Source organism: Crinia signifera, unplaced genomic scaffold, assembly GCF_055691185.1.
Source record: "Crinia signifera unplaced genomic scaffold, ASM5569118v1 HAP2_SCAFFOLD_122, whole genome shotgun sequence".
NCBI classification, from domain to species: Eukaryota; Metazoa; Chordata; class Amphibia; order Anura; family Myobatrachidae; genus Crinia; species Crinia signifera.
In genome coordinates, this window is record NW_028142015.1 from 64,808 (window position 1) to 87,988 (window position 23,181).

The following is a 23,181-nucleotide window of genomic DNA, read 5'->3' on the forward strand; positions in this document are numbered from 1 at the left end:
TCACTGCTGCACCCCCCCCCCCCCCAATGTGTTTAAGAAAACCCGCGTGCCTTACGATCCTGCCGGCTGTCGGCTCCTGTCGGCTTCTGCTGCTTGTAAAAAAAGTGTCTCTCGGAAAATGGCTGCCCCATAGGAAAGACTGTTTGAAAAAACTGTCTTTGGTATGGGGGCAGCCATTTTCCGAAAGTCACTTTTTTTATAAGCAGCAGGAGTCGGCAGGAGCCGACAGGAGCAGGAGCCGACAGCTGGGGGTTTTCTTAAACACATTGGGGGGGGGGGGGGGGGTGTTAACTGTAACACGCTGCCACACAGCGTGTTATGGAGGGGGGGGGGGGGGGTTGCTGAAGACCGCACTGGCTTTGATCCTGTTTTTGGAAAGTTTCCAAAAACGGGTCTGCCAGTGTAAAAAAACTGCACTTAAGCGGTAATATCCCGTTTAAGAGATGCGATGTGAAAGGGTTTTTACCTGGCAGACCCGTTTTTAGAAACATTTCAAAATACCTTGTCAAAGCCAGTTTTGCAGTCTGAAACGAGCATAAGTGTGACAGAGGGTGTCGCTATAGAGCTGAATGAGCGAACATCACTGGCATGCAATGCAGCGTAAACAACTTATTGGTATTCGGAAAATCACTCTAATTGTCTTCTAGTGGGCCTTATTCAGATCTGATCGCAGTACAATTGTTTTGGAAAATGGGCAAATGTATAGAGAGAGTTACATTTGTGTGAGTTATTTTGTTTCTGTGCAGGGTAAATACTGGCTGCATTATTCTTACACTGCAATTTAGATTTCAGTTTGAACACATCCCACCCAAATTTAACTCTCTCTGTACATGTTACATCTGCCCCACCTGCAGTGCACACAGTGGCGTAACTATGAATTATGTCTTGCTGGTCCCATCCCGGCTCCCTTGCTGGCTTCATTCTTCTGCTAGTGAGACGGACCAACACAAAATGTCCGCCCCCATACAGCAGACAGTTTCAGAGAACTGTCTGCTATATGGGGCGGACATTTTATTGTGGTCCGTCTCACTAGCAAAAGAATGAAGCCAGCAGGGGAGCCGGGACGGGACTAGTGAAGTCAGGTAAGGCTGCGGGTGGCGGATTGGCGGGCGGAAGATGGGCAGATGGGAGGGGGCTAACTATAGCACCACAGCCCCCCCGGCGCCCACACATGCACAGCGCCCCCCTGCGGCCGCGGGGGCTGCGGTGCTATAGTTACGCCTCTGAGTGCACATGGTTTTGCCCATTTTCCAAACAAATTTGTACTGAGCACAGATCTGAATAAGGCCCACTGTGTAACCTGCTTAACATTTCAGTTACCCTGCATAGAAAAAATATAAATGTATTTGCTCCCCTTGCTTTGCAACATTGTCTTTAACAAATATAAAGTTACTTGGGTACTTGTTTCCTAGCACGGCCACACCGATTCTAATCTGGGGCATCGGTCGCATCGCATGCGTGCTAAAAAATCGCATGCGATGGTCCCGAAGCGATGCCCCCGATTTCCCATAGGGAACAATGTTAAATGCCTCAATTTACCCAAATCAACAGGGAACAATGTTAATTGGTCCAGAAACCCCCCAAAACACCCCATAACAGTGAAATGGCCCCCCAAAATTAGTTAACGCCACCCCACGATCAACGTGAACCCGAAGCGTGGTGAGCGCAGCGAGCCCGCGAGGGGCGGCGGTATGCGTCCTCCGACCTTTTCATACCCCCACTATCCACGTCGGCGTGGAGTTGAGAATAGAAAGTGTGGTGAGCGCAGCGAGCCCGAACCGTGGCGAGCGCAGCGTGCCCCGCAAGTCCCCTCGCGGGCTTCACTGGTGTCCGTGGCGACGCGGACACCTGTGAAGCCCGCGAAGGGACGCGTTTACCTGTGAAGGTATCCGCGTCCCCTCGCGGGGCTCGCCACGCTTCGGGTTCACGTTGATCGTGGGGTGGCGTTAACTAATTTTGGGGGGCCATTTCACTGTTCAGGGGTGTTTTTGGGGGTGTCTGGACCATTTAACATTGTTCCCTGTTGATTTGGGTAAATTGAGGCATTTAACATTGTTCCCTGTGGGAAATCGGGGGCATCGCGTCGGGACCATTTAATGCTTATTTTGCCGCATGCGACGAGACCGACGCGATTTTTTAACTTTTCAATGCATTTCAATGGGAAATCGGGTCCATCGCGTCGAGGGCCATCGCATACCACTATTAAGGGCACAAGATCAATGCGATTGTGGCCGTGCTAGGAAACAAGTACCGTTACTTGCTTTTCCTGCTTTACTTCCAAATCAGAATCACCCTGTAATAATTATAAAAAACAACTGGCGCTAGACTGATATTTAGATATGTGTTGTTATTAGCGAAACACAGGGGCATGATTCAGACATGATCGTTAGGCTGCATATATTTGCAGCATAATGAGCAGGTTAATGCCACCCCGCTTCAGCCAGAAACACGCCAGCTCTGGTTGTGTTGACAAATCGGTTCCAGGTGAGCACCAGGGAGGCCCCTGATGTCAGTGCACGCAACCACATGACTTTGAGCATGAGTTTCGAACAGTTGTGGGTATCATATACTGTTCACTGGGGTACACCACCATGTTCCGTGTATACAGTGTGCAGCACAGGACCGCCCAGGCCAGCACACTGCAGGGCCACACCCCCTCCTCAAATGACATGCCCCCCTCATGAGTCCACACCTCCCTGAGCACCCTCCAGGAAAAACACAAATCGGCACCCCTGCAGAGGGGGTGTGAGCAATCGCACCTGATCGCCACCCGATAGCGCCCCCTGTACGTTGTGTGCATGCTTTCTTCCATAAATAGTGGTGATTTTACATTCCTATGTAGAGGGGGCTGGCCACACCTCTCTGCATTACCATTTTTGGTGTGCAGATATGCAACAGGCTCCCTAGCCCTCCACCATTACCATGGCCTGGTACAGCTATAGGTGCCTCTGGACCTGATTGTCAGTTACACACATACACTCAGTATATACACTTGGTATATACACTTGATATACACTAAAGATGGAAAATTAATATTTAATGTAGCCACCCCCCCCCTTATTATAATGAGTATGCTTACTTACCTGATTTGTTTGTAACTATTGAATTTTAAATAATTACCATACTTTAGGAGAGAAGCAGGATATAAACATGCTTGCTTTATTTATAGACCGTCGTTAATTACCTGCAGACACAACTGCTTAATTAATGTATTATATGGTCAGTAATTGCACAATGTTTGGTACGGGCCGCATTCATGCGTTACTTGCATTAAAGAGGGAACTTGCCTCTGGCAGTGTTAACAGGGATCTGTTTTATATCACTATATAGTTACTGAGCCAACTGCTCAAATAGTGCGACTGTAAAGACAAGGTTATTGGAAACGGTTATTATCGTGAAGCATAAGACAAGGTGTGATTAAAGCATTGTAACCTGATAATGCTGTCATTAGTGAATTTCTTTTACAAGAATATGAAGAGACTTTAAGATGTTAAGAAGGCTACAAAGGTTATTTACTAACAAAGTGCAAGTGTATAAATCCCACTTGTTTCGAGGAATCTCCTATATAGAAGCAAATGTCTGATTTATAGCTACCAGTCAGGGGCAAACGCAGGATTTTCAAAAGGGGGTTTCCAGAGAGGCGGAGCAAAGCACGGAGATGGACACTTAGGTGACCCAGTATATGCCGGGTCAGTTAAAGTATTAAAGATAGACCAAATGTATATAAATAATAATAATAATAATATACATACATACATACACACACACACATAGAGGGCATCATACACACACACACACACATAGAGGGCATCAACAGCAGTGTAGACCCCTGGGCATAGCAATGTATTGGGGCACCTACCGATCCACCAGCGGTATCGGTGGGGGAAGCTTTGTTGTCCCGCGGGTGGTACGGGGTATTATATCAACCGCTCAGCATGTAGGGCCTGGATCAGTAATTTTCACTAATTACCCCTTTACTGCACAGATGGTGGGAGATTGGGTGGGAGAAGGGGGCATTGGGCTGAATGAAGGGGCCCTGATACATAACTTCCAGGGTGGTAGAGGATGTTTAATACGCAGAGGAGGGGTGTATAGTGGAGTGGGCTTATTATTCATAATTTTCTGGTGGGAGGACAGCTTGCTTGACTGCAGATATCTCCAGTTCCCAAAACCAGATTTCTTAGCTTTTGGAATTAAAAACAAGAGAATCCCACCTACCAAATGGTATTGGGGACTAGGGGATCAGAGTTCAGAAGGCAGAGCAATCTGCCCACGAGTATATAATACTACATACCAGGTGTGTGGAGCTGGAGCAGTAACCAGCTGCTGGAAGGCTGATATCTCTGGTTCTGGGCACAGTAGAGACCAGCTTCTAGTGTCCCTTAAAGGGGGAGAGTCCCAGATTTTGGGGTATAACCTCAGAAAAACTCTAAGTCAGACAGAACCTGAAATATCTGACTGGGAAGAGCAATTATCAGGCTTGGATGGGGACCACTGCTTTGAAGTCATATATCGCCGGTTCCCATGGGCCAATTTTAAAAATTCTTGTACCCATGGAAAGAGGGGACCCTAAGCTTTCAGCCTAGGTCCCTTAGACTCCTGGGGGGGTTTCTGGGTACTCAGAAACCCCCCCTGCGTGCGCTACTGGCTCCTGGTCCCCACTGTCCTGTCAAAGATTTACACTAATTTACAAGTCTGTAATATATATATTTTCATCTGCCAGTCTCTTTAATAGGGGCCCCCAGTCTGAAGTGCCCCAGGCCCACATACCCTTAATCCATCTTTGCTCGCACCACAAAGCCCCCCTGCTGTGTCCTGCACCGCCGCCCGCCCTCTGTCTCTCCGCGTCCTGACTCATGCATGCCTTACATGGGCTCTTGCTAGCGACTACTACCTGTGCTCTCCACAGGTCCTCTGCACTGCCGCAAGGACTCAGCAGCTTTGGTGGTACATCAAGCGGCACTGCGCCTCTCTCTTTTCCTACCGCCTGGCCTGTGCACGGCAGGAAGAGAGAGAGAAGCAGCGCCGCTTGTTGTGAGGCAGGAGCAGAGCGAGAGAGACGCAGCACCGCTTAATGCAAGGCAGGAGCAGAGAGAGGCTCAGTGCTGCTTGATGTGTCACTGAAGCTGCTGACTGAAGCTGCAGAGAGACCATGTAGTGGTCGCCCGCAGCGAGCCCAAGTAAGCTGTCACATGTACGGAGACGGGAACAGTAGCACTGTGCACTGTGCAGTATTACATTCACCTCTGCACTGTTATAATTGGGATTTTAATCTCCCATTACATGACACACTGCAAGGAGCATGTGTGTTTATATATGGAGGGGGGGGGGGCGCCGTGACATGAGCTTGCTCCGGGTGCTATGGCTTCATGCTACACCACTGTCTGGGACCCACAAATTTTTGCACCTAGCACGATCACTGGTTGTGTAAGGGGCGTTACGGTGTTTGGTATAATGTGTAAGGGGCATATTGTTTAAGGATCATTAATAATAATAAACTAACGAGGATAGCATGAATCAGGAATGGAAATATAGGGCTATGGATTGTTTGGTTAATCCCCCAAACCGGTTTCTTGCCTAGGGCCCCATTTATCCTAAATCCGTCTCTGCCTCCTTCCCACCACCCCTTCCTGCTCTCACAATCAAAGGCATGTCCCTCAAAACCTGCACATCCTACCTGCTATAGCATGTATTTGACCCTAAATTGTGGCCTGGAACTCATTTTAAAAAGAAAATTAGGGTCCCCGGTGACGAGCTCTTCTGACCCTGACATGAGCTGGCAATGGCGGGCAGGGGGAGGGAGACATGCAGGAGCGGTTAGGGAGATGGGGAGCAGCGGAGCCAGGCAGATGGTGACAGATTGTCACCTCAATCCATTTCACCTTGCCCCTCGTTACATTACCACATCCCATCGCCCTCTTCAAATCACCACCCCTCTCCCCCCCATCTTCTTGATCTTTCTCGCTCTCTAACACTTCCTTTTTCTCTAGCCTATGCTCTCTCTCTCCAACACTCCGTCACCCTCTCACCCCTTCTGTCTATCCTCTTTTTCTCGCCCCCTGCTCGCCGCTCTCTCCCTCTCTGACAGGCTCTCTCTTCCCCCTCTCTATCTGGTGCAGCCTCTCTCCCTAAAAAACACTTACTCCATCTTTATCCATCAATTGTGCACTGAAAATCTTCATTGAATTCTACTTTTAATTTAAAAAAAAGACTAATAAAAATTATTGTATGGACTTCGTTTTTATACATCATTTGAAATAACAGTTTAAGGAGGGTTGGAAAGATCACGTAACCCCACAAAGTGCCCAGGCCAGGGGCCACCACTAGGCAACTTTAGGCATTTGTCTGGGGCGCTGCCAACTGGAGGGCGGCACTTGGGCACTGGACCCCCCCTGGATCAAGGTAAGCAGTGCAACTCTCCCCCGCCCCCTGCTACCCCCATGGATTAACACAGCTGCCCTCGCCGCATCACATGCCAGCCCCTTTCCCCCGTGGAGCGATGCATCGCCAGCCCCTTCCCTCCCATGGAGCAATGCGGCAGCTGCACCACAACACACACCCCCCCCCCCCCCCGCGCGATCGCATAACACCCCCCCTGTGGAGCGACGTGGCGGCGGCTGCATCACCCCCTCCTGGGCCACTTCGGTGCCTTGCACCATCCCTGAAGGTGCCATCCCACAACTGACAGATGTCTGATTCAAACCTCTGGGTATAGGCACACTTGGATTTATACCATTCTTATTTAGAAATATATATCTGTGAAGTGACCCATTTACAACTTTTAAGTAATTTATTGTGCCACATAAACCAATCCGTTACACAATTTGTGTCCCATAGTTCCTTTTGCATCCGTCCCCCATTCTGCCTCCTTGTGCCTTTAAAATCCAAGTCTGACCTGATTACCCTGGCAGCTCCTCGGGAGAGCTCACATACTAAAATCCCTGGAAGCTGCAGGCGGAGGTTTTTTTTATTTCATTCATCCGCCTGGCTCTTAGTGCCCCTCCCTCCCCCTACATTGGATGTGATACGTCGCGGGTGCTGAGAAGCTCCCTCGATGTGCCGCTGATGACTGCACGTAAGATTTATCTTCTGTGCAGCACATATGCTCTCCAGCTCTGATCTGAACGCACGGGACCACGCATTGGATCAGATGTCATTCACATGCAATTTGGGCCGATTTCGCATGATTTCTTGGCCTGATTCGCAAGATTCGAGTGAAATCGGGCCCAAATCACATAGGTTATGGGAGCCTTGAATGTGCCGTTATGACTATCTGTTCCTCTTCTGCTTCTCAGAGCCTTTGTCTGTGCCCCTTCTACCTAAATGTGCCAATATATGTGTCCTTTCTGCCAGTTTTCCTTTCCGTATCCTCTCCTCCTGTTTTTTGTACTATCCTGTCTTTATTTCACTCCCTCTCTTCATGTTCCATCCCTTGCCCCCACCACTTGTATGCAACCTCACCTGTTTCAGTAGCACCCACAGCTTGTTCAATTCCCTGTGGTGCTTCAGTCAGTGCATCCCAATTGCCCGCTATTCAGTGTCCCACTGGTTCCCCATGAGTACAGCTGATACGCTTCTCATCTGTGCTAACCAAGCTAGTCACATAACGGTTTACTGCTGGCAGTGGCACCCGGCGTTAACTAACCTTCCTCCCACCCCCCTGACACCACTGGCCCAAGAGATCCAACTATGCCCATAAGCTCTCCACCTAGAGGAGTGTGGCTGATAGCTTCACCCCGCACTTCTCTTCTGCAAGTCTGATGTATTCACATTAGAAAAGAAAACACGGTTTGTGCGTGGGGGTGTCAGACATTTATGGCGTGCCTGGGCACACAACACACTCTCCCTTTGCCCACTAGGATTTAGCCTAGCTATGTCTAAATCGGCTACAAACTTGTGGTCTAAAGGACCTGGTTCTTTACGCAAGTGTCTTGTAAAATGTGATGTCCTTTTGCCCACTTGGATTTAGCCTGCTTATATAAAATGGGCTATGATCAAGTGGGCTGAAGGACCTGGTCCTTTACACCAGATGCTCATAAAATATCGGGTCCCTTTGCCCACTAGGATTCAGTCTACTTATATAAAATGGGCTATAATCAAGTGGCCTAAAGGACCCGGTCCTTTTAAACCAGATGCTCATAAAATATCAGGTCCCTTTGCCCACTTGGATTTAGCCTACTTATATAAAATGGGCTATAATCAAGTGGGCTGAAGGACCTGGTCCTTTACACCAGATGCTCATAAAATATCAGGTCCCTTTGCCCACTTGGATTTAGCCTACTTATATAAAATGGGCTATAATCATGTGGCCTAAAGGACCTGGTCCTTTACACCAGATGCTCATAAAATATCGGGTCCCTTTGCCCACTAGGATTCAGTCTACTTATATAAAATGGGCTATAATCAAGTGGCCTAAAGGACCTGGTCCTTTCACCAGATGCTCATAAACTAATTATTAACACTATAGTATCTCACTGGCGTGCCGCACTGGGCCTCCTAGCTTATGATAGTTTTTGGGGTGCCACACCCTGCACCTATATATAGCGCTAGGGACCCCCAATATACAGAGAAGCCTTGACGCGGCTTGGGGGCATATCATACACCTGCGCAGGTATATGTAACCAATATCTCTGAATTCTATTATCATGTAGTGTTCAAGATTGGTTACTATTACTTTTCAGTGTGCTGGAGGCAGGGGCGGATTGGGAATTAAAACCAGCCCGGGAAATATCTTGAGGCAGCCCCGGGGGGGGCGAGGCGGCGGGATGTTGCGCGGCGCAGGCGCGCCCGATTTTTTTTGAGGCGTGGCCTAGCAATATGGGTGTGTGGCCTCTTTCAATGAGGCCACGCCCCATTTTGACGCTGTGGGGCATGGCTAGTGGCTCTGAGCTGCTGGCTATGTCCCCGGCAAGGACAGAGAGAGTGACAGCAGACAGAGAGTGACAGCGAGGACACAGAGAGAGCCACATATGTATATTGAGCATCACTGTGTGTGGCAAATGTATAATGGGCATCACGGTGTGTGGCCTATGTATAATGAGTCCATTATACATAGGTCACACACCGTGATGCCCATTATACATATGCCATACACCGTGATGCCCATTATACATAATTGAAATGTCAGCCGAGAGGGGAGCATGAGTGCGTTCTGCGCTGCGCTCTCCTCCTGTCCCTGTCTCTCAGCTCATCATCAGTAGTTCAGCTGCTAGCAGCCAGTGGTGGGTAAACGGTGCTGCCAGATGGTGTGCCCACAGTGCATTTGCAAGGCACAACTGGCACACAGATAGTTACGTCCCTGTGTGGGACACAGATCAGGCTGCTTCTGCCTCCACCCATACACATTATTATGTTTTTCACTAGTGTTTAATGACAGGGGGCATGTGTTGGGGTTGGTGCACTGCCCTCCCCTAAAACAACCACTGTCTGCCAAGATAATGATCTTTCTTTTACTTACCATGTTCTTGGTCTTCTTTCTTCTCCTTCTGTCTTTCTCTTTTCTTCTCCTTCTGTCTTCTAGGGCTCCTCGCTGTATGCTCCTCACTGAATGATGCAAAATGTTAAGAGGTGGGAGGGGGTCTCTTTTCAAGTGTAAAGGCCCCCCTCCACTAGTGCACTTTGGAATGTTTAATCCGATGCAGAGCAATCAAATTAAATCAAATTAAAATGTAAAATGGAGGTAGAATCTACCTTCATTTTACATTCCCTCTCCCCCAGGACCCAGATAGCAGCATATTCTACCAGGTACCAGCATCTTCTACATTCATACATACTACACCCACTGCCGCTCTCATTCATACATACTCCACACACTGCCGCCCTCATTCATACATTCTACACACACTGCCACCATCATTTATACATACTCCACACACTGCCGCCCTCATTCATACATACTACACACACACACACTGCCGCCGTCATTTATACAAACTACACACACTGACGCCGTCATACATACATACATACTACACACTGCCACCCTCATTCATACATCCTACACACACTGTCGCCCTCATTCATACATACATACTACACCCACTGCCGCTCTCATTCATACATACTACACACACTGCCGCTCTCATACATACATACTACACCCACTGCCGCTCTCATTCATACATACTACACACACTGCCGCTCTCATTCATACATACTACACACACTGACGCTCTCATTTATACATACTACACACACTGCCTCCCTCATTCATACATTCCACACACACTATCACCCTCATTCATACATACTACACACACACACTGCCGCCGTCATTTATACAAACTACACACACTGACGCCGTCATACATACATACATACATACTACACACTGCCGCCCTCATTCATACATACATACTACACACACACACTGCCGCCATCATTTATACAAACTACACACACTGACGCCATCATACATACATACATACATACATACTACACACTGCCACCCTCATTCATACATCCTACACACACTGTCGCTCTCATTCATACATACTACACACACTGACGCTCTCATTCATACTTACTACACCCACTGCCGCTCTCATTCATACATACTACATACACTGACGCTCTCATTCATACATACTACACCCACTGCCGCTCTCATTCATAAATACTGCACACACTGCCGCTCTCATTCATACATACTACACACACTGACGCTCTCATTCATACATACTACACACACTGACGCTCTCATTCATACATACTACACACACTGCCGCCATCATTTATACATACTCCACACACTGCTGCCCTCATTCATACATACTACACACACTGTCGCCCTCATTCATACTACACACACACACACTGCCGCCGTCATTTATACAAACTCCACACACTGACGCTGTCATACATACATACATACTACACACGGCCCCCTAATTCATACATCCTACACACACTGTCGTCCTCATTCATACATAAATACATACATACTATGTTCACATGTAGGAAGTGGTGCTTCCTCCTGCACCCACAGGAGACGGCGTGCACGAGAGGCAGATTCCTGGCACGGTCAGGAAGCTCCGGGTCCGCCACTGTATCCGGGTCCGACCTCGGCTGTCTTCCGGAGACCCAGCAGCAGCAGTGCTGCAATAAGCCCCACCGCCTTTTCCTACCGCAATAACTTCCCTCCTAGTCCGCCCGGTAGTACACTGCCCCCCCCCCCCCCATCTGTCAGCCGGAAGGGGGATGACGGGAGCGACGGAGTTCCCATGGGCGGAAACAGACAGCTCCACTGAGCCGCGGCGCTGAGTAGACAGGGGAGCAAAGAAAAATAAGTAAATCAGGGTTGCCGACCCTCCCGGAATTTGCGGGAGTCTCCCGAAAATCGGGTCCTTCCTCCCGGCCCCCGGAAGGGTGGGCAACCCTCCCGGAATCAGGGGGACCCCCACTGAGCCCCCCGATCGCGGCATTTATATGCCGCAATCCGCGGGTCCCAGGGGAGGGGGCGGAGCTAAAACGGCACAATCGTGCCGTTTTAGCCCCGCCCCCTCCATGGATATCAGTTATTTAGGCTATTTCCCGTAATGGGGGCGGGGCTTAATGACGTCACGGTTAAGCCCCACCCCCAAAATTCGTACTGAACGATTCCTCTCCGGGCTTCTCCCGGAGAGGATTTTTTGAAAGTCGGCAACCCTGAAGTAAATCAGTGCTCGAAGAAAGTGCCGGTGTACACATACACACACACACACACACACACACATATATATATTACACACTTCCCTGAGACCAAAAATTATTATTTCTGGCAGTGCCACTGCCATTTACCTGCCTCCTTTGGCCGCCCTCAGACCTGCTGCTGTCTGCCTGCTTCTAACGCTGCTGCTGACAGTCGGCTCACCTGCTGTTGCTCGAGTCTTCAGCTGCCGGGTGGAGGGGGAACGGGCGCTGGGAGGTGCAGCGCGTGCATGCGCAGCAGCCCTCCCGCGGCCATTTTTTATTTGGGAAAAGTGCCCCTTCAAATGAGTTGTGGGAAATGGCCCAGTTTTCCAGTGGGCCAATCCGCCCCTGCCGGAGCCTGTCTATTCAATGCCACCTCCGAACTGGGGCAAATGCAGAATTTTGTTGGGTGGGGGAAGGGGGGGGGGGGGGGTTCTGTGCATGTATTGTATGTACTGTACATCATTACACACACACTTTTGTACACAGACATACTGTACATACATGCTGTACATACATACATACATACATACATACATGGCATACTTACAAAAACATCACACATACTACACACTACAGACACAGACAGTGCATATATCCACACTTCAAACACACACACATTAGCATAAAAAACATGACGCAACATATACATCCAAGCATACATAGCATACAGTACATACAATCATCAACACACATAGCATATACACACATTACTTACATATATCATATACATACATACATACATACATACATACAGCATATACACATGGCATGCATAGACACAGCATATACACACTGACACACACAAAGCATAACATAGCACACATATACAGCATGTACACAGACACACACAAATGCACACATCATGTACACACTGACACATATAGCATACAGACACACACACTCTCAATATCATGAGGGCAAATGCCAGCATAATAACAAAGCCAATAACAAAGGCATTTAACACTCACCTTCCCTGCTTGCTTCAGGTTCTAAAGAAACTTCCTGCATCCCCCGGCCACATGGAGTACAGCCTGAGAGGAGCTGAGCTGCACGCTGCCTCCACAGCTAGCTCCCTCTGCTGTCAGCCAGCAGCACAGCAGTAAAAAAAAACTCACTGGGAGGAGGAAGCCGAAGCTGTCAGCTCTGTGAATCGGGCTGAAAGCACCGCGGGAGGTGCTGCGTGCGGCCGCACATGCGCACCTGCCCTACCGCGGCCATTTTTAGTTTGGTCACAGCTGAGGCCGGCCGCGGCCATCTTTGATTAGAGTATTTTGCTGCGGCCGGTAACCGCGGAGATGGCGGTTCGGCGGGCCGCGGCCCAGCCAGGGAGGGTGGGCGGCCGCTACAACTTTAAAATGTGCCGGCCCACCGGGAAACGGCCCGGTTTCCCGGTGGGCCAATCCGCCCCTGGCTGGAGGAACCAATGTCTTGTTACTTACTAAGTATTAACCCCTCCCTTGCATGCACCTGAAAAGTAGTACTGAACTAATTTTAGCATCTACCACTATCTGTATGTATGTTGTGAGAGGCAGAGAGGAGCTTGCATTAGGCGGAGATGCAGGTCCTGACATGCCACATGGAGTAGTCTGGGGTTGCTCCAAGGTAGGTAGCTCTTAGTTCAGATATATCAAGTAAGGAGCCGTTATCATGTGGCTTCTTGCTGACTAATTGTAGACGCAATTTAGGGTAACAGTGGTGTGGGGTGCGGTGCCCCTGGACTGGTTGGGCTGGGTGGCTTTAGTGCGGCATGCCCTTACATTCTATTAACACTTTTCCCTCACTGACACTATCTTTCTCTTATTTTAATTGCATTCCATTTTTTATTTTATCTCTCTCTTTATATATAGCTTTGCTTCCTATCACTAATTATTAACACTATAGTATTTCACTGGCGTGCCGCACTGGGCCTCCTAGCTTATGATAGTTTTTGGGGTGCCACACCCTGCACCTAGATATAGCGCTAGGGACCCCCAATATACAGAGAAGCCTTGACATGGCTTGGGGGCATATCATACACCTGCGCAGGTATATGTAACCAATATCTCTGAATTCTATTATCATGTAGTGTTCAAGATTGGTTACTATTACTATTCAGTGTGCTGGAGGAACCAATGTCTTGTTACTTACAGGCAATAAGATATATTGGGCACGGCAGGTGTTGAGAATGTATTCTGGCCCTCACAAGTGGTTCCCAGTAGTTCATTGTGGGTCCCAGCCAGTGTGCATCGCGTCATGGCGCCACGCAACACCCTCCCGCACTCAGGGGCTGTCCGCAGTGTTATAATTGTGAGGATGTACAGGAAGACGGTAACATGCACAGGGCTGAACTATTGGGGGCGGCTATAGCACTGACAAAGGTGGGGATTAGGAGGACGCATCAGAAGTTTTTGGGGAATAATGGTAGCAGAGTGGGTGATGACTGTCTGCTGGCTGTCAGAGGCGTAACTAGATATTCGTAGGTCCCATAACAAAGGTTTGTAAGGGCCCCCTATTTAGCAACTGATGGAGACATATGTATGTAAAACACATTACTTATACCCCTTTCAGACAGAAAAAAAGACCCGGGAATTTCCCTGGTCGAGGAGGGTAGACCCGGGTTTTTTTCTGTCTGATAGGGTCAAACCGGGTCTAAAATGCCAGGGCTTCAACCCAGGAATTTACCTGGGTTTTTCCCGGGTCTGTATTCCAAAAACCCGGGTCGCCGGCTGTCTGAAAGGAAACGACCCGGGTTTTTGGGATTATTACACATTGTTAGGCACTGATTGGCTCTCCTGGTGGGGCGCTGGCTGATTGGTTGTGAGGAAGGGCCTCTCTGATTGGCTGGGAGGGCATGGCAATGGGGCTGGCCTCTGAGGTCATTAGGGAGCTGAAGAAAGAATTGCATGGCCCACTGCTAGAAGCAAGAGGTGAGAGCTGCTGGCAGTGAGAGGGGAGGAGGATATCGGCAAACAGATGACTGGGACAGTCAAATACCCCTTTTACACCACCGAAAAATCCGGGTCAGTGGCGGGTCAGACCCAGATCTTCGGCGGTGTAAATCCCTAACGCCGTGTCCCTTTACACGGGACTTCTACCCAGGTCCTGACCTGGGTAGAACACGGCTAGGACCTGGGTAGAGGGCGGTGTAAATGGGAACGCCTGGTCGGATGACCCGGCTCCCATTTACATGAATGGGGAACGTCCAACCTGCGGACCGCAGCGTCCGCAGGTTGGACGGATTGTCAGTCTGACACTGACAGCTGGCGCTGCTGTCTGCTATACTCTGCAGACAGCAGCGGCGGCGGGGGAGGGAGGTGAACGGATGCCTGTGTGCGGCATCCATTCACCTCCTGTCCAATGGCGGGGGGTGCGTGCGGGGACTGGGGGCAGCCTAGCAGCTTACCTTAGTGCTGGGCTGCCCCCAGCAGCGTTACGGGTACGGCGGCGTCGATCGGCGCTTGAAGATGACATCGCGCTGTCATCTTCAAGCGCCGGGAAGGGGCGGGAGGGGGGTGCGGGCGTTTAAGCCCGTCCGGTCAGTGGCGTAGCTATGGCTAGGCAGCCCCAGCCGTCGCGGGGGGGAGCCGGTGCCACTGGGGCGCAGCAGGGTCACGGCACTCTCAAAGCCGTGCAAGCTCTGCTCAGTGCTCTGCTGGGAGGAAGCTGGGTATATACTATTGAGCCGCCTGTAGATGGCGATGCAGCGCACACTGAGCTGAGCTCCTCGGCTGTCAGGAAGCTCCTCTCTCTGTCTCCAGGACATGGGGCTGCCTGATAGACGGAGCTATGAAGGGGTGACATGCTGATTACAGGTTTGTGTCCCTTGTTGTGGGTGCCAGTTGCAGGGGCATGGACAGGGGAGAAAAGTGTGGGCACCATTAATGTAAGCTGGCCCAGTGAGTACTATGTCTTGGTAGCTGCAGTGGGAAGGGGGAGGACTTGGTATATGGAAACTGGGTGCCCTCCATTGCTTGTGGGGGTTATTTGCTTTAGTATTGGTGTTTGTAAATATGCTGTATGTGTGTATGTATGTATACTTTTTGTGTATGCTCTGTGTGTCTATAGCTTGTGTATGTTTCTAAATATGCTGTATGTGTGCAAGTTGTATGGTATCTGTGGTTGTATGCCATGTGTGTATGCTGTATGTGTGTGTGTGTGTGTATGTAAATATGCTGTGTGTGTGCATGTATGGTATCTGTACCAGTATGCCATGTGTGTGTCCGTGTATGTCCTTTGTGTCTAAGGTATGTGTGCTTTTATGTACTGTGTGTGAATGATATGTGCACGTGTGTGTGCGTGTCTGTATGGCATGTCCTGTGTGTATGTATGGCATGTGTGTGATTACTGTAGTGTGCATGTATGTCCTGTTTGTATATATGTATGGTATGTGCGTGTATATGATGTGTGTCTGTATGGTATATGTGCGTGTTTGTGATGTGTGTCTGTATATATGGTATGTGTGCATGTATGTCCTGTTTGTATATATATATGTATGGTATGTGCATGTATGTGATGTGTGTCTGTATATATGGTATGTCCTGTGTGTCTGCTATCTATTAGCCCCTGGTCCCTGGATGCCTGCGTTCAGTATAGCGACACTAGTATCCCTAATGCCTTTAGAAGAGCGGCCGCTGAACTTCAAATGAGTCAGGATGCCAATGCCGTAATACTGACAGGTAGAATCCCGATTGGTGAGTATGAAGGAAAGAGCGGAACGAGACAGCGAAATGCTATGGAGAGACTGGGGGTGTGAAGGAGAGAGAAATAGAGAGACAGTGACGGAAAGAAAAAGAAAGTGTCAGAGAGAGAGAATCAGACCCTTTATATATTTTGCAATGGGACCCACAAGGTTCTAGTTATGCTCCTGCACCCCAATTGTTTGCCCTGAGTTGCTGGCAGCAGCACCAGAGTACTCTGACCTATGATCATCCTTTTTCATCTCCCACAGCAGCAGCGTGTCTCCTGGGCAGCAGAACTTGCTGCTGCAGTGCAGACTCCACCCTTCCTGTCCTAGAGACCAACCAAGCTTTCACACGCGCAGAGCCAAGGAGGAGCGACCATCACAAAGCACCCGTCGTGACCTTCAAGATAATGGTTGTGACCCACTGCCATCCCCGCGCTTCAGTGTCCTCTCCTGACTGCAGTTCTAGCATCTGGTAAGATGTGTTTTGCTTGGTTTCGGGTCAGGAGATGGGGTAACTGGCGCTCATTTAGGGCACCCTCATATGTTTGTGTGCCAGGATGGTGCTCCCTTCCCAGAGGCTGCCCCGGTTCCTGCTGCTGGTCGTGCATGGGGTATAGAGGTGGTGTCAATGGTGCCTGCAGCAGCACTGGAAATAACTTTCAATATGGCAGCTTAAAGTGCAATGTATGTACACTTCTAAACCTAGTAGCTGCTATACCCCTTCCCTAGCCTCTGCACTGAATGCCCCTATCCTCCTTCTTGCCCCTGCTCCAGCTGATATTTAACCATACCCCTCGCTACCCCCAGTACTGCCTATCCCTAATCCACCTTGGCCTCTCCCTAACCCGTTACAGCATACTTACGGCTAATTGTTGGCTGTTGACATTCCGTTGTTGGCATCCTGATGTGTTTAAATGTTCCAGTTTCAGTGTTCTAATGGCAGTTGGGATGCCAGTGTCGATATACTGAACACCAGCAACCTGATTGCCTGGAAGCTGACCTCATTCAATATATATCGGGTTTCACCATGTGTGCATAATGTGTTATATTCTGTAATGGGCATTACGGTGTGTGGCATAATGTGTAATTGACTTTAAGGTGTGTGGTATAATGTGCAATGGGCATTACGTTGTGGCATAATGTGGCATAACTTTGAGTGGCATAATGTGTTATGGACATTACAATATGTGGCATAATGTGTAATGGGCTTTATGGTAAGGGGAATAATGTGTAAGGGTCATTATGGTGTGTAGTATAATATGTAATAGACATTACAGTGTGTGGCATATTGTCTAATAAGCATTGCCACACACCCTTTATGGAATGCTATAGGTTCCAAAAAATGGGAGGGGGGCACCAGATTTTTTTTGGCTGGGGGGGCAAAATTTCTAGTTACGCCACTGCGTCCGGTGTAAATGCCCATAAACGCCGGGTCGCACCCGGCTTCAACCAGGGTCCAAAAAGCCGGGTGCGACCCGGCGTTTTGGTCTAAAAGCATTCAAAGATGCCACAGTGTACTCAAACATTGCAAATATACTGACAGCCATGTGAGGTGACATGTACCTTCCAGTATATAAAAACAATAAAACTTGTTTACAACATATCCTTGTGTCATGCCATGGTTAATGCAATGCAGTGAGCAGTCACCACCCACTTTTGATGACCTCATCTCTGTGTGCATTTAAAACTGTCCTTTTCTTATGACACACAGAGTTTTGCAGGAAAAATCCAGCTTCTGTGTGAAAGGGGTCGACACGGGAAATACCCGGGTTTTTGCTCCTGTGTGAAAGGGGATCAGCACCTTGCTGCCTAGTTCTACCCGGGTTTTTGTATCCGGGAAATACCTGGGTTTTTGGGATTTTTATGTCTGAAAGGGATATCAGACAGTAAAGATGGGCCCCCTTCAGCTCTGGGCCCCATAGCAGCTGCATCCCTTGCACCTATGGTAGTTACGCCCTTGATCATGTAATAGCACTGTATTAATCTTGTATCCCAGTAGCCACTAATACACATTATACAATTACATCCATTAGAATACTGTACCTCTCTGACTGTTTTGCTACATAATCTATGGTCTTCTCATGCGTCAGTCTTTGTTTTAGGTAATATTGAGATAAGAATATGTTACAGTGTGGCATAGGATCTCTGTTTAGGTGAGGCTGCTACTGTCTAGTCCACCAATTAATTGTCTTCCAGCAGGTGTCCCAGGCTGATGATGTACATCTAGATCAGGGGTGGGCAATTATTTCAGCTGGGGGTCCACTTAATACTTCCAGCAGATATTTGAGGGCCGCACTCTAGAAATAGGGTGTGTGGTCACTAAAAAGGCGGTATGTCTTCGAATGTATTGTAGCACACCATATACCCCTTTTACACATCATGCAACACAATAGTAGGCCCCTTATACTTGCCTCTTACATATTATGCCATACAGACTGAGCCAAAAGTCACATTATGCCACACGGAATGAGTGAAATTTTACACCAAAGTAGTAAAAATTCACATTATTCCATGTCCCTCATATTTCCACACACCTGCCCCCATTAGTAATGCCTCACACCTGCCCCCATTAGTAATTCCACACACCTGCCCCCATTAGTAATGCCTCACACCTGCCCCCATTAGTAATGCCTCACACCTGCTCCCTCTTAGTTATAAGTAGCCTAGGGAATTATGTTGCTTGTGACTCTAACCTTATCATACCTTGGCCTAGAAATAACTTACACTGACACAACTTATCTAAAATAAAGACGCGACACCAATAGCTCAGTTTAAACGGTCATAGTTATTTATTAAAGACCAAGAGAAACTGGTATAACCCCTTTAAAAGGGGATGGCAAGGACCAGGCACCTGAGACCGAAGACCGTTCAGGGGTGTTACTCCGGGCAACGACCAGGTCGCTCCCAACCTCTTAAACACCCCTTACCAAAGGCACAGCCCGCCCTGCGCGGACATCCCCACGCCTCTAAGGCCTGACGTGAACATCTTCGCCTAAATGTTCATCGCCCACCGCGTTGAGTCGAGGCTCGTCCGCCCTCCTGGCAAGGCGAGGGGTAATACCGCGCAGGGACCACCTGACGCCCTTCTAGAATCCTGGTCGAGGGTGCCGACCCGCCAATTCTAAAATTGCCAATTAGATCGAAATTTTAAGGCAAGGCCTTAATGTGCAAGGGAAGGGAGGGTGGGGATCAAAAATCGAGGAGGGGTATTCTGGCTTACTACCTAGACTATATACCCTAGCTCCAGGGTGCCACCCCCCAGGACCCCCATTGGTGGGGCTTCCCGCCCTGAATAACCCCTCCTTCTATGCCTGGTCATTTTTCAACAACTTTATTTAACCAAGCTCAAATTCACAGTCTCTTAATTTCACTTGGGCTTATACAGCCCTCGTTCCACCTAAGTAGCCTAGGGAATTATGTTGCTTGTGACTCTAACCTTATCATACCTTGGCCTAGAAATAACTTACACTGACACAACTTATCTAAAATAAAGACGCGACACCAATAGCTCAGTTTAAACGGTCATAGTTATTTATTAAAGACCAAGAGAAACTGGTATAACCCCTTTAAAAGGGGATGGCAAGGACCAGGCACCTGAGACCGAAGACCGTTCAGGGGTGTTACTCCGGGCAACGACCAGGTCGCTCCCAACCTCTTAAACACCCCTTACCAAAGGCACAGCCCGCCCTGCGCGGACATCCCCACGCCTCTAAGGCCTGACGTGAACATCTTCGCCTAAATGTTCATCGCCCACCGCGTTGAGTCGAGGCTTGTCCGCCCTCCTGGCAAGGCGAGGGGTAATACCGCGCAGGGACCACCTGACGCCCTTCTAGAATCCTGGTCGAGGGTGCCGACCCGCCACAGCAAGTGGCACACTAACCACTCATCCCCAAGTGCCAATTGCCCCGCCATCCCCTAACAAATCTATTCGTTCTAATAACTGTTAGCCCAATCTCTTAAGAATTCCTCTCAAAAAGATAGCCATTCCTTCCTCAGACAAGTGCACCCCATCAGGCCTGTATAGTTCCGGGTGTTCTCTTGTAATCTCGGGGTGCCTGACAGCCACTCCCCCTTTACACACCACGAACCTGCTTAAGGCGTGATTTAGCTTTCTCCTTGCCCTCTCTATTGCCTCTACGTTATGCGCTCCTCTCCAGGAGAACCGGGGGATGATATCTGACCATACCAGCCGTACACCCTGCCAACTCTTCAACAAAGCCGCTAAATCCTTCTCCATCATGATTCTCAAGGCTATGCCAGTAGTCTTTGCTAGGTCATTCCCTCCCAGGTGTATTATCAAAACATCTGGCCTGTCCCCTCTGCTGGCTTCTCTCTGTAGAAGGCCTGTCAAGTTCTTCCATAGAAGGCCCCTCACCCCAATCCATCTTACTGCTTTTGCAGCGGCCAGCACTGGTGAACTCCTAGCTACTAAGTGCTTCTCTGCCCAGAATATGTAGGAGTGCCCTACTATCCAAACTATCCCCAAGGGACCGAAGGGGGGGGATGGGGCTGCAAAGGAAGGAAAAAACCTAGGGGTTAGTATTCACTTATACTCTAATATTTCACAACTTATAAATGACATAAAGCTAGGGTCCAAGTGGAGTTGAAAAACTTAAAAAACCACCAGAAAGGCCTGTAAGGTGGGGCCAGATTGAATTAGGCGCATTCTGGAGGAAAAATCAAAAAATTCACCCCACACCTCCGATTGCAGAACGCTAATCGTTCCCCAACCGTTTGTAAACTTTACGTTTTTGGACCCGCGCAACAGGCGCATACTATACTTAAGCTAATACTTAAAATTCTATACACTCTATATTAAAGCATATTAACTCTCACGTATTTTTTAAAGCTGTCTGACTTCCATCTGCCCACTGCTTTGACAGCCTCAGGCGGCAAACCTGCTACCGTTGCTGCAGTGGCTGCGCCAATCCGGAATGAATGTGTTCCATAATCATCTGGACGCAGCCCTATTGCCGCTAAGCCCTTCTTCATAACTGCAGTAAACTGAAATTTTGTGAGCGGTGACCCGTTAGCGTGGGCCAAAAATTGAACCGCCTCGCTGGGCCTTACGGAGGCATATTCTTGAGTTAGCGCAACCGGGCAGATTACTTTGTTGACGTGTGGCTTAAGCGTAATCCAGGTGCCCCTGCCTTGCTGGTCAGTCTTTGACCTTCTTAGCCTGCATAACACCTGCTCCTTGCTTACCACCACGTCATCCTTAAGAATCCCAGAGCTAACCCCTTTATTGCGCGCTGTTAACTCACTAACTCTGAACGCCCCGTGAAACGCCCAAGCAAAAGCCACCCTAAACAGCGCTACCTCCGGTTCATTATCTGCAACATTGGATAACACAGCCAATAGTTCTCCTAACTTGGTTTCATCCAGGGGACGCCTATTATCCGGTTGTACCGGTTGTACGCGCGACCAACCCCTCAATGCCTTACTGATGATGAATGATTTAGTAGGATCTGGCACCCTACGCAATTTGCTGTGAAATGCTATCCCTGCCAAAGCCGCCGCCATGGCCGACTTGGACCGTCCGTTGTTAAAGTGTTCCCATACAAAGGCTAGGAGGCAGTCATCCACTGACTTACCCCTGGATTCCGGTTGCTGCTGATAATTACACCAATCCTCCCATGCCTTTCCATAAGATCTGCGGGTAGCAGGTGCTAGTGACCGGCATGCTAGTTCTGTCATGCCGGCTCTACTACCTGCCAGACAGATTTGGGACATCTTAGACCTGTTTCCGCTGCTGCTGGCGCCAGTTCACGAAACCTAGTAAACTGAAATCGCGACAAGGCGTCTGCGATATCATTTTCAACGCCTGGTACATGTCTGGCCCTGAAGTTGATGTTGTTTTTTAAGCAAACTAGAATAAGGTGCCGCAACAGTCTTAGGGCCTCTGGGGACGAAGCCCTTTGATTGTTAACTGAATGCACCACCCCCAGGTTATCGCACCAGAAAACTATGCTCCTGTTCGCTAGTTGCCCTGCCCACAGTACCACAGCCACAATGATGGGAAACAGTTCCAACAATAACATATTCCCAGTGAAACCCCTGTCTATCCAAGATTGCGGCCATCTCTCACAACACCATTCCCCTTCAAAGTAGGCTCCAAAACCTAACGACCCCGCTGCGTCTGTGAACAGCTGCAGCTCCCCATTCGAGGCCGCTTCAGCTTGCCAAATCAGATTATGATTAAAGTGGTGCAAGAATTCTTGCCATACACTCAAATCATCCTTAATTTCCCTGCCCAGTCGAATAGAATGGTGAGGATTCCTAACTCCGGCTGTGGCCCTTTCCAGTTTCCTACAGAAAACCCTACCCATGGGAATAACCCTACAAGCAAAGTTAAAGGAGCCTAACAAGGACTGGACGGTTCGCAGTTGCACCCTGTTCCTAGCCCTGCAGTCCTGAATGAAACCCTGAAGTCTCTCCACTTTGTCAGCTGGGAGCCTACAGCACCCTACCCCAGTATCAATTTCAATACCTAGGTATGACAGGACTGTCACAGGCCCTTCTGTCTTCTCATGTGCTATGGGAACGCCCAATGACTCAAAAACTCGCAAAGCCACGCCCAGCGTCCTACCGCATGTCTCCTCGCCCCCTGTTCCTACAATGAGAAAGTCGTCAAGATAATGGGCAACCCCCTTGGATCTTGATTCATTTTGAATGCACCATTGTAAAAAAGTGCTGAATCTCTCAAAGTATGAACAGGAAATCGAGCAGCCCATGGGCAGGCACCTGTCAATATAAAACGCCCCTTCCAACTTGAAACCCATGAACCTAAAAGAATCAGGATGCAGCGGAAGGAGCCTGAAGGCAGACTCTATGTCTATCTTGGC

General features: G+C 49.0%; 1 protein-coding gene and 1 long non-coding RNA gene across 3 annotated transcripts in view; one reads left to right on the plus strand and one right to left on the minus strand.

Moving 5' to 3' along the window:
- LOC146052764 (uncharacterized) overlaps positions 1-12,782 on the minus strand; it is a 64,605-nt gene extending 51,823 nt beyond the window's left edge. The window contains exons 1-2 of the long non-coding RNA XR_014467639.1: positions 12,642-12,782; positions 9,458-9,543 (exon numbers count right to left, since the gene is read on the minus strand). This is a non-coding gene — a long non-coding RNA (uncharacterized LOC146052764). The remainder of the gene's footprint in view (positions 1-9,457; positions 9,544-12,641) is intronic.
- Positions 12,783-15,323: 2,541 nt separating this feature from the next.
- LOC146052767 (prefoldin subunit 4-like) overlaps positions 15,324-23,181 on the plus strand; it is a 54,890-nt gene continuing 47,032 nt past the window's right edge. The window contains exons 1-2 of one of the 2 annotated variants that reach the window (XM_083167948.1): positions 15,324-15,464; positions 16,601-16,808. The gene's annotated coding sequence lies outside the window, so the exon portion shown is untranslated. The remainder of the gene's footprint in view (positions 15,465-16,600; positions 16,809-23,181) is intronic. The other variant, XM_083167949.1, reaches the window with a different exon arrangement.